The sequence below is a fragment of the Myxocyprinus asiaticus genome, chromosome 38 (genome assembly GCF_019703515.2).
Source record: "Myxocyprinus asiaticus isolate MX2 ecotype Aquarium Trade chromosome 38, UBuf_Myxa_2, whole genome shotgun sequence".
Lineage (NCBI taxonomy): Eukaryota > Metazoa > Chordata > Actinopteri > Cypriniformes > Catostomidae > Myxocyprinus > Myxocyprinus asiaticus.
Genome location: NC_059381.1, coordinates 28,598,158 through 28,608,833, shown reverse-complemented (window position 1 = coordinate 28,608,833; position 10,676 = coordinate 28,598,158). Strand labels below are relative to the sequence as shown.

Here is a 10,676-nt window from a genome sequence, read left to right as displayed (position 1 = left end):
ACATGCATAAAAGTAAAGTTTATAGGGGCTGATTCATTGAGGACTCTTGCACTGCAGCTGTTATCTAACCACGTTTCATTTAGAAACATAAAAACGAGGTTGTTTGTGGTGATGACTAAAAATGACTTGTTCTTAAGTGAGCAGATGTTTAAAAGCATTTACTTGACAGTATCTGTTTTTGGCCTCACAGTCATCTCAGATTGACGTCTAATAGGCAATGGATTAGATAGGTTTGCCATATGTCTTGAGAGGGCCTTAGTCTTTCTGTCTCTTAACACAATAGATATAGATAGAGAAAGCTACAGGCACATTAAGTTCCTGAATGTTCTGTGTACATTTGTGAATGTTGCTGCTACCGTAGCGGGGACGTGACACATAGAAGAGCTGTTATCAGTTGTTTGTTGTTCACCTAGAGCAGATGAAGGACAATGTGTGCACTGCTGTTGTGGCAATGGCGGGAGAGCTCTCTCAGAGTGAGGGGGAGCTGGGCCCACAGGCTATGGTGGTTGAGGGGACCGCTGTTTTTTGGTTGGTATCTGGGGGCTCACAGTAACGGAGTGGAAGAGCTTTGTTCCAACATACCCTAGTTTCTCCATTTTCTCAGAGAAGCTCAGAAGTGGGGATGTTTGTGACAGGGAGAAAGTGTGACGTGAGAGGGGCTGTGGCTCTGGTGTTTTTGGAGGCTGAAGTATGTTATCTTGGATTCCTTGGCTTTTTTCCAGGAAGTCGTCCTTGGGTCCTGAATCTTGGAGCAGTTCTAAGCCATCACAGTGGAATGTGTCAACCGAATGTCTATCCAGGTGCTGAAGTGTGATCCTGTGGTCATCCTGACAATGAGGTGGTGTTTGATCAGGTTGAGTGGATTGGCACACGTTGCGGATGGATGATGGAGGGAGAAGTAGATATTGGCCTTTAGCAATCGTGCACCAAGTTTGTTTGGGTGGAGGCCATCTGATTTAAACAGTTCTCTTTGACTCAAGAAACGATTTAAGTTATCAATGTAGTTCAGTCCTCTCATGTTGCAGGTTTTGTGCAGCCATGTGTTTAGAGCAAGCAACTGAGAAAAAAAATGTGTTTCTTCGGCTGGGAGTGGTCCACTGATGAACAACTACACTTTCAATCTTCCAAGTGTTTCAAAGAGTTCACTGAAATCCCTCTTAAGGAGTTCTGACTGATCGTTCCAAATATAATTTTTTACTACATGTATAATAGCCTGATTTACAGTCATGCGATTCATCAGCATGTTCTGATGTTCCATTGTGCATGTGTGTCTATTCGTTTATGTTTTATGTTGCGTTTTATCATTAAACGTTATGTTTACTGTTCGGCCAGTTCACGCCTCCTCCTAAGGCGGACGGCAGCGAAGCAGACTCTTTTTCTCTCTCTTCTCTCTCTCACTCCCGAACCGGCATCTCTGTCTGCCCTTTATCTCGCTCTCCCGCTGATCAACTGATTCAGTGCCGGCCATAATCCATCATGGCCCGGCCACGCCCTCCTCCTTGTCACACTCCTCCCCCGCCCGATTCAGGCTGGGGTGCCACCAATCTGAATAACTCCCCCCATCTCTGGAGGGGAGACGCTGCCCTTCTGGCCGTTCTGTCAGCTGGTGGTCCACCCCACCTCCTGCGAACATGGGGGAGAAACAAGGGGAGGTGTGGGGAGAGGGAAAGAGAGAGTGGAGACACACACAGAGAGAGAGAGAAGAGCGAGTGAAGAACTGGTGCTGTTTTTTACATCAGTAATGTCCTGACTATACTTTGTGATAGTTGAATGCAACTTTGGTAAATTAAAGTACCAATTTCCTTCCAAAACAGCAAAATCTGTACATTATTCCAAACTTTTGGCCGCCAGTGTATATTTTTCTAACAATAAATGTATCCAGTACTGCAAAAATATGATTAATTTTTAATTATAGCAAATTCGCCCACTATAGCAAAGTTGAAACACTTAAACCAGTTTAATAATATCCAAATTCAACTACTAAATATGGAATAAAACTACAGATAAAAGCAGCTCATTCTCTAAATTGTATCATAGCAACAGGTTTGGCAGGAAAATATTTGAATCTCCCAGCATGCCAAATTAACACAACATGGTCACTACCTACTGGATCAAATTGAGCAGTATTCAAACATTCCGACATTCTGGCAAAAATAATAAAATATATGTTGAGATATATGCAGTATATGATTTTTTTTAGTCAGTGGCTTCCTAAGCACATTTAAGGGGGCAAAGATTATATGTTAGCAATATTAACGTTTGGGTGAGGTTTAACGGGGAAAATTATGAGTGTTCTCAGACATTTGCCATTGTAAATTGTGGACTATCAAATGATGCATCTACTAATGGACAATATTTGAAGCTCTGTACTTCAGAACTATTGTATACATTAACAAGGTTTTACTTAATAGGTTAATAATGGCCTTGTTCTAAGGATCATAAAGCCACTTAAACATTTTGTCTCCCAGAGGAATCAAGGTTAAGCCAATGTGTCTAAACATTCACCAGTTTAAAGACACGCTGCGGGGACTACCACGTCTGCAGTCCATAATGTGTTTGGTATTTTTAAAATGATCTCAAGGCTAGGCTGGTACGAAGACTCTGTGAAAATTGCTAAAGAGAAATAAAGCAAGCAGGGCTCTTGTGATGATGAAATGTTTGCTATTACTCATCAGACAATCTTATTGTCCCAAGTGTGTGAGTCAATGTGTCACTGATTGTATCTGTATTATAAGGCTGGGCGAATTGTGTCACATTCTAATGTCTCCTGTCATGGGATCCGTCACAGAGAGCGTCTGTGGGTCAGTTGCTGTCATTGAGGGCACGGCACACAAGGCAAAAGGAGTTCAGCCAGTCACAGAAAGAGTGACCTTTAGCCTCCTTTGTGATCACTGTTTCATGAGTCACTTACCCTATTCAGAATGAACTGTATTCCCCTTCTCTTCAGGGACAATACAGGAAATAACTCAGAATGGTGAAACATTGAAAATAATATGTGGGAAATAGACCCCTTCCCAAGACAGTATGCTGTAGTTTTACTTAAAGCTGCTGTGTGTAATTGTTTTTGATGTTAATATACTTTCTCCTGTCTCAAAACACAAAGACATATATAAGTAAGTCATTCGTAGTTTGATTTAGCCCACGAGTTTATACATTGTTCCTCTGTGAGATTGGGGTAGGAGTAGCTGTATAATGGAAGACACAGGAAGTAAATAGCAGAGTAGCTGTCATAGATGTTGTAGCTAGCACGATTTTTTTACGCTTTATCAGCAGTTTCCTGTGATGTATGTGACATGCTATAATTTATCTAAGACAGTGATTCTAAACCTTTTTTCTAAACTGATCTTAGACTATTATATGTAGTTGTATTAACTAACAGCCTAAATTGAATATTTGTACTTTAAAAAAATATTTGTCATCATAGAACCATTTAAAAAGAATTCACTAGCAAGGACCGCGCCACAACGATGAAGATAAAGGATTTTATTGAAATGGTCGGGTTTGGATGAAATAGGGAGGGAAAGGATGTTGAGGTCCTCGATCCGGCTGATCGTGGAGTCTATGGGCTTGAGCTTGACGGAGATCGTTGAGATTATTGCAGATGTATGAACGATATGCTTCGGACGACCAGCGACCTAGGACTCTGATTGTTTCGTCTGAGATACCTGTGCTGGCGGCCGTGGAGGCTGCTCCAATCCAGAAGGAATGGATGGAGTAGTGTTCGGGAGATATGCCGGAGGTGCTGAGAATATTTAGAAAGTGTTTGTTCAACCAGAATCTTGTAGCCATTTTTTTGTTCTCTGCGAGAAAGAGTGGTTCTTGAGGTGATGAGTGGTTGGCATATCTAGAAAGGATGTATTCCGAAAGTGGCTCGTATAGACTGAGGAAGGAGTTGAGGCGTAGCCTGAGAGTAACATAAGGATGCATTGGCTAAGAAGGTCGGAAGTTAATGGCAAGCGTTTAGTGATGGTGACTGGTTCGTATTTCCATAGACCTATAATGAGCATTGACACGTGAGAATGAGAAATGGAGTGGCATTGGTTGTCGGTAGCGAGTTTGTGGATAAAGTTGATTCCGGATAGGTAGGTCTGAATGGAGGACGCACTGATTTTTTGATTGGAATGGGTATGAGTGATGAAGTTGCAAATGGACAAAACATCTGTTAGAGGAAAAGGGAGTCGGTAAAAGGAGTGGTATGCCTTGAAACAATTCCAAATGGTCAGGTAAGTGGAGAGGGTACTCTGGGCGAGGTCGTCGAGGATAGCTTCTCGTGAAGCATTTGAAAGATCTTCCAACTGTGGATTTAGTTGAAGATGGAGGCTGAAAACGGTGGAACTGGCGTGGGGTGGATATCTGATTCTGGAGCAAAGGTTCTGAACTTCTGGAAGGAAAAACAAGACAAAGAGTCACCTATGGTATTGTGGTAGCCAGGAATGTAAGCTGCTTGAATGAGAAACTGGTGTTGGGCAGATATTAGTGTTAGTCTGCAAACGAATGGCATGATGGCTGGGGAACGATATCGGCCTTTATTTATGATTTCAACTACTGCTGAGTTATCTGAGTGAATGAGTATGGAGTGTCTGGACCATTCGTGCCCCCAAAGGATAGCTGCTATGATGACGGGATATATTTCGTAGAGTGCAGATGAGGGAACGTCTGATTGTTGGACGAAGCGGCTGAACTCGGGTGGCCATTTGGAAGTGAACCAACAGCCGCTGTAGTATCCCCCGAAGCCGGTGGAAGGCGCTGCATCTGTGTAGAGCTGAATGTCTTCGGGTTGTGTGATGTAGTCATTATAAAAGAAGGATATGCCGTTCCATGAAGACAGGAATTGTTGCCAGAGGTGCATTACCATTTTACAAGCTTCGTCCAGAGTGACTTTGTCATGGAGGGAAGGGATTGTTGCTGCTTTTGTTAGGAGGTTGGAAAGGAAAGATTTTCCTTGGGGAATTATTCTGATGGTGTAGTTAAGGTGACCGAGGAGGGCTAACAGTTGTTGCTTTGTGCACTTGACTGCTAGAAGATAATTTGGTAAGAGCAGTGATATGCAATGTATTTTTGTGGGAGGCAGAGATGCTTGGAAGGAGACAGTCTAAGGTAATACCTAGAAACTCGATAGAAGTGCATGGCCCTAAGGTTTTCTCTTTTGAAAGGGGAACACCTAGCTTGGAAAAGACTTTGACGAGGGTGGAAAGTCCTGAGTGTGGAGGCGCGGATGGAGGTGTGATGATGAGGAAGTCGTCGAGAAGGTGGAGGACGTAGGGAAGCTTGTAATTATTGATGAGAATCCAGCATAAGGCCTCCGAGAGGGAGTCGAAGATCTTGGGGCTGCTTCTACAGCCAAAGGTGAGGCACACTGTGAAATAATAAGCTCCTTTCCAGAATATTCCAAAGAAATGCCAGAATTCTGGGCGAATGGGCATGACTTTGAAAGCATTGGTGATGTCTACTTTGGAGAGCCATGCTTCTTGGCCTGCCTTGCGGATGAGAGTGATGGCATGGTCGATGGTTGCGTATTGCATAGAGAAGTCGGGGGCTGGAATGATGCTATTGGTGCTAGGAACATTAGTGCCATGGGGGGAAGAGAGGTCGATGATTAATCTCTTTTTTCCGGAATACTTCCTAGTGGCAATGCCAATGGGGCTAACGTGGAATGGAGAAAACTCTTTGAACGGGCCTATCATGAAACCTTGCTGGACTTCTTTGGCAATTAGTGTGTCAACGGTGTCTGGTTCAGAGAGGGCGGACTGGAGGTTATGGGGGATACAAAAAGTGTCAGGATTTATTTCTATACCTGGATGGAAACCATTTTTGAACCCGTTGATAAGGAAGTCAATGAACTCTCTGTCGGGGTGATTTAGTAAGGCGGTGGCTAGGGCTTTTAGCTTAACTGGTGTGCTGAGATACTTAAGTAGTCAGTCTGGAAGAGCGGTTGGTTTGTGGGGGCAAGAGTTCCTTGCATGGGCACCGCCACAGAAGGAGCAGGTGTGAAGGAGTCTGCAGTTGGAAAGGAAGCAGCCGAGATGGTTGAAGTTGTTGCAGACCATTCTGCCTCCTTGGTAGAGGATTGGTCATCCTCTTTTGTCAATGATTTTGGGTATGGGAACGTTGACTGTGGGGTGTATATCGAGGAGTTTTCGAATAATAGGAGGAGGTGGGGCTGCTGTAGATAATTGGTTGAGTACTGAGTTTTAGCATTAGGAGGAGGGTTGAGAGTGAAAGGGGGTGATGACAGTGCACACTGAGGCTGGATGTGACGGGGCTCCACATAGCTTGCAGGAGAGTGAAGTACAGGCTGCGAAAATGTGGCAGTAGAGTTCAGCATAGAGGGTGCCCCAGTATATTCCTTGGTTGAACTGCTGTAACCGACCTGCTGCTTGAGTGGCGAAAAGAACGTGGTAGTTGTAGAAGCCTGTCCCTCCGAAACATATGGCCATGTCTAGAATGAATGATAGTTAATCGTCTAGCTCGGTCCTTTGATCTGGATAGACAGAGCAAATTATGTCGCAGAGAATTGAGAAGGCTAAAGCGAATTCAATAGGGGTGAGGTCTTTAGAGTGGAAATTTATTGTGTGGCTGAGCTGCATTAGGCCTTGGCTGGTTTGCAGCTCTCTGGGCTGGCTGATATTTAAGAGGGATGGCTGAAGAAGTTGGGCTAGGTCGGTGTAGTTACCTGATAGAATTTGCAGATGTAAGGATGAAGAAACAGGGGAGGGCCGATGAATTGATGAAGCTGGGCGAGGAGGTGGTACTGCTGTAGCCAGGACATATGGGCTACTGTTTATTGGCAGGATGTGAGGGTATTGGGAAGGGGAGGGTTTAGGATAGGTGAGGGAGGGGAATAGGGGTAGATCAGTTGGAAAGAAAGAAGAAATAGGATGAGGTTGAAAATATCCATTGAGAGGTAGAATTCCTGGGTTTACTGCAAAGGGAATTTGATTTGGGTTGGTTGATAGAGAGGAACTGGGAATGACAGGAGCCGTGCTGCTGTTAACAGCTGAAGGAAGGGTAGAGGGATGGATGGTGGGATGAAAGGATGTAAGTGCATGAGGATTTGGAGCTGTTTGTGAGCATAGGGATGAAAAGAAGGATGTAATGATCTGGGATAGATCTGAGGTAGAAGGAGCAGATATTGCTGGAATTTGCCCTTGGACTCCACTAGGTGGCGCGAATGCTGCTGGCTGAGGCTGTTGTGGAGGATGCGTGGTGACATCAATAATGACGGTGGGAGGATCGTGTGAGAATGCCGGAAGTATTGAGGGCTTAGAGTTTATTGTTGCTGACGTATTGTTGGATGCTGTGTAAAGTTGAAATAATCTTGATTTATTGTTGGAGCAGCTGAAGTGGATGCCTTTATCTTTAAGAGCTCGTTGAATGCGAGCCATGGTCCACTCCTTGATGCTGGTCTCTGGTCTGGGAGATGTGCCGTGCACACGAACGCACTGAGGAGGACTGTGGGTGGATGGATGAGAGAGACGCTGTTGACGAGGAGATCGATCGCATCGGCTTCTGTGCCTGTGGCGATCTCGGATAGTAGTTCCCGTGAGCAGAGAAGAGCGGTCCTGTGATCGAGTCGGGGTTGGAGAAATCTCTGACAGTGAGCTTGGATGAGAATGCCCGCGAGGTTGGGGAATAAGAACGACGGAACGCAGCCAGTATGAAATTTGGCTGTGTGAGGACTGTTGAGATGATTTCCTGGGTGAAGGAGAATTTATTCTAAATAAATCATCGTCAGAAGGGTTCATCTGAAGCTCGGGATCCATGATAAGTGAGTCTGTCGAGAAACTGAGACAAACAGAGCTGAGGAGGTTGGTTCAGTATAAGTGCGCTGATGGGAAGTAGCTGATTGGTTGAGGCGTGGCCTGCTCCCGAACTTTAGTTAACTTGTTAACTTCATCTAGTGAAGGCAAAAAGGTGATTAAAAATGGAAACAAACTTAAAAGAAATTTTACCCAGTTAAAGGACTTAGTATTTTCCCCTTATATGTACATACAGGTGCATCTCAATAAATTAGAATGTCGTGGAAAAGTTCATTTATTTCAGTAATTCAACTCAAATTGTGAAACTCGTGTATTAAATAAATTCAATGCACACAGACTGAAGTAGTTTAAGTCTTTGGTTCTTTTAATTGTGATGATTTTGGCTCACATTTAACAAAAACCCACCAATTCACTATCTCAAAAAATTAGAATACATCATAAGACCAATAAAAAAAAACATTTTTAGTGAATTGTTGGCCTTCTGGAAAGTATGTTCATTTACTGTATATGTACTCAATACTTGGTAGGGGCTCCTTTTGCTTTAATTACTGCCTCAATTTGGCGTGGCATGGAGGTGATCAGTTTGTGGCACTGCTGAGGTGGTATGGAAGCCCAGGTTTCTTTGACAGTGGCCTTCAGCTCATCTGCATTTTTTGGTCTCGTTTCTCATTTTCCTCTTGACAATACCCCATAGATTCTCTATGGGGTTCAGGTCTGGTGAGTTTGCTGGCCAGTCAAGCACACCAACACCATGGTCATTTAACCAACTTTTGGTGCTTTTGGCAGTGTGGGCAGGTGCCAAATCCTGCTGGAAAATGAAATCAGCATCTTTAAAAAGCTGGTCAGCAGAAGGAAGCATGAAGTGCTCCACAATTTCTTGGTAAACGGGTGCAGTGACTTTGGTTTTCAAAAAAACACAATGGACCAACACCAGCAGATGACATTGCACCCCAAATCATCACAGACTGTGGAAACTTAACACTGGACTTCAAGCAACTTGGGCTATGAGCTTCTTCACCCTTCCTCCAGACTCTAGGACCTTGGTTTCCAAATGAAATACAAAACTTGCTCTCATCTGAAAAGAGGACTTTGGACCACTGGGCAACAGTCCAGTTCTTCTTCTCCTTAGCCCAGGTAAGACGCCTCTGATGTTGTCTGTGGTTCAGGAGTGGCTTAACAAGAGGAATACGACAACTGTAGCCAAATTCCTTGACATGTCTGTGTGTGGTGGCTCTTGATGCCTTGACCCCAGCCTCAGTCCATTCCTTGTGAAGTTCACCCAAATTCTTGAATCGATTTTGCTTGACAATTTCATAAGGCTGCGGTTCTCTCGGTTGGTTGTGCATCTTTTTCTTCCACACTTTTTCCTTCCACTCAACTTTCTGTTAACGTGCTTGGATACAGCACTCTGTGAACAGCCAGCTTCTTTGGCAATGAATGTTTGTGGCTTACCCTCCTTGTGAAGGGTGTCAATGATTGTCTTCTGGACAAACTGTCAGATCAGCAGCCTTCCCCATGATTGTGTAGCCTAGTGAACCAAACTGAGAGACCATTTTGAAGGCTCAGGAAACCTTTGCAGGTGTTTTGAGTTGATTAGCTGATTGGCATGTCACCATATTCTAATTTTTTGAGATAGTGAATTGGTGGGTTTTTGTTAAATGTGAGCCAAAATCATCACAATTAAAAGAACCAAAGACTTAAACTACTTCAGTCTGTGTGCGTTGAATTTATTTAATATACAAGTTTCACAATTTTAGTTGAATTACTGAAATAAATGAACTTTTCCACGACATTCTAATTTATTGAGATGCACCTGTATGTATCTGTATATGAAAATGTATATAAGATATGAAGTAAGCATTTAAATTATCCAACGTGAAATAGACATGTTGTTTCCAAATGTTCATGTACCCCGAAATCAACCCTATTCAACATATTACTGATTAGGGCCATCATCACCCTTCAGACATTTTCCCCTCACATGTCCCTGTAGTGCTACTGACCTCAGAGACATGTGATCTGGTCCCATGGAAACCAGGAATTAATTGCGTTCACAAAACAATGGTGAATGTGAACATTATATTTTAGCTCTAAATTACTTTTTTACTCCACTGAGTTTGGAGTTAGGTTTAGGGTTGGGGTTTGGGTTAGGGGGGTAGGGTTAACCTTTTCATGAGTAGGGTCTAAATTCCCCTGTAGTGCCCCCTGAAGTGAGTTATTTTTGCATGTGACACTGCACAGCCGGTAGAGGTATTTATTTATTTATTTTATTTTAATTTTTGATTTCTAGTCATAAAAAAATAAGATAAAATACTATTTATAATAGAGTAAACGTGAACAAATGGGTTATGTCTGCTGTCCTGTATTTGTTTGATTTGTTTCATTTTTATAGAAAAAAACAAAAAACAAATGAGCAAATAATATCGGCAGTCTGGTTGCCTATATGCACTGTTTGACTTCTCAGATATTGTGTGTGTGTGTGAGTGACAAGTGCTTATGTAAACAGACTTAGCTGCGTGCATCAGATAATCACGCTCAATCAGCATGTTTTCACTGTTATCGTGGTGCTTTTGTGATAGTGGTCTGTTTCAGATAACAAACGGATTACATGCCTGAAAAGACTATTTGAGTTGCTGTTTGTGTGAATTTTGCTGTTGTGAGTTGCTGTTTGTGTGAATGGAAACTGCATCTGCACCTAATAAGTAGATGTGGCTGCGTGAATGGGAAGATCGCGTTTAGATATGATGGCTGTGTTTATACAAGCTGTGAACTGTTATCGTGGTACTTTGGTGACAATTAGGCTGTTTGTTACATAAAATAACCATTTTTTAAGACAGACCGATTTCAGCTGAAGAACCTTCAACCTACTGTTGCCTAATTCACAGTGTGATCAGTTTGAAAGTAAAAAATCCCCTG

General features: G+C 43.1%; 1 pseudogene; it reads right to left on the bottom strand.

Moving 5' to 3' along the window:
- Positions 1 to 4,303: 4,303 nt before the first annotated feature.
- Positions 4,304 to 6,437, bottom strand: LOC127428778 (uncharacterized; annotated as a pseudogene).
- Positions 6,438 to 10,676: the final 4,239 nt, after the last annotated feature.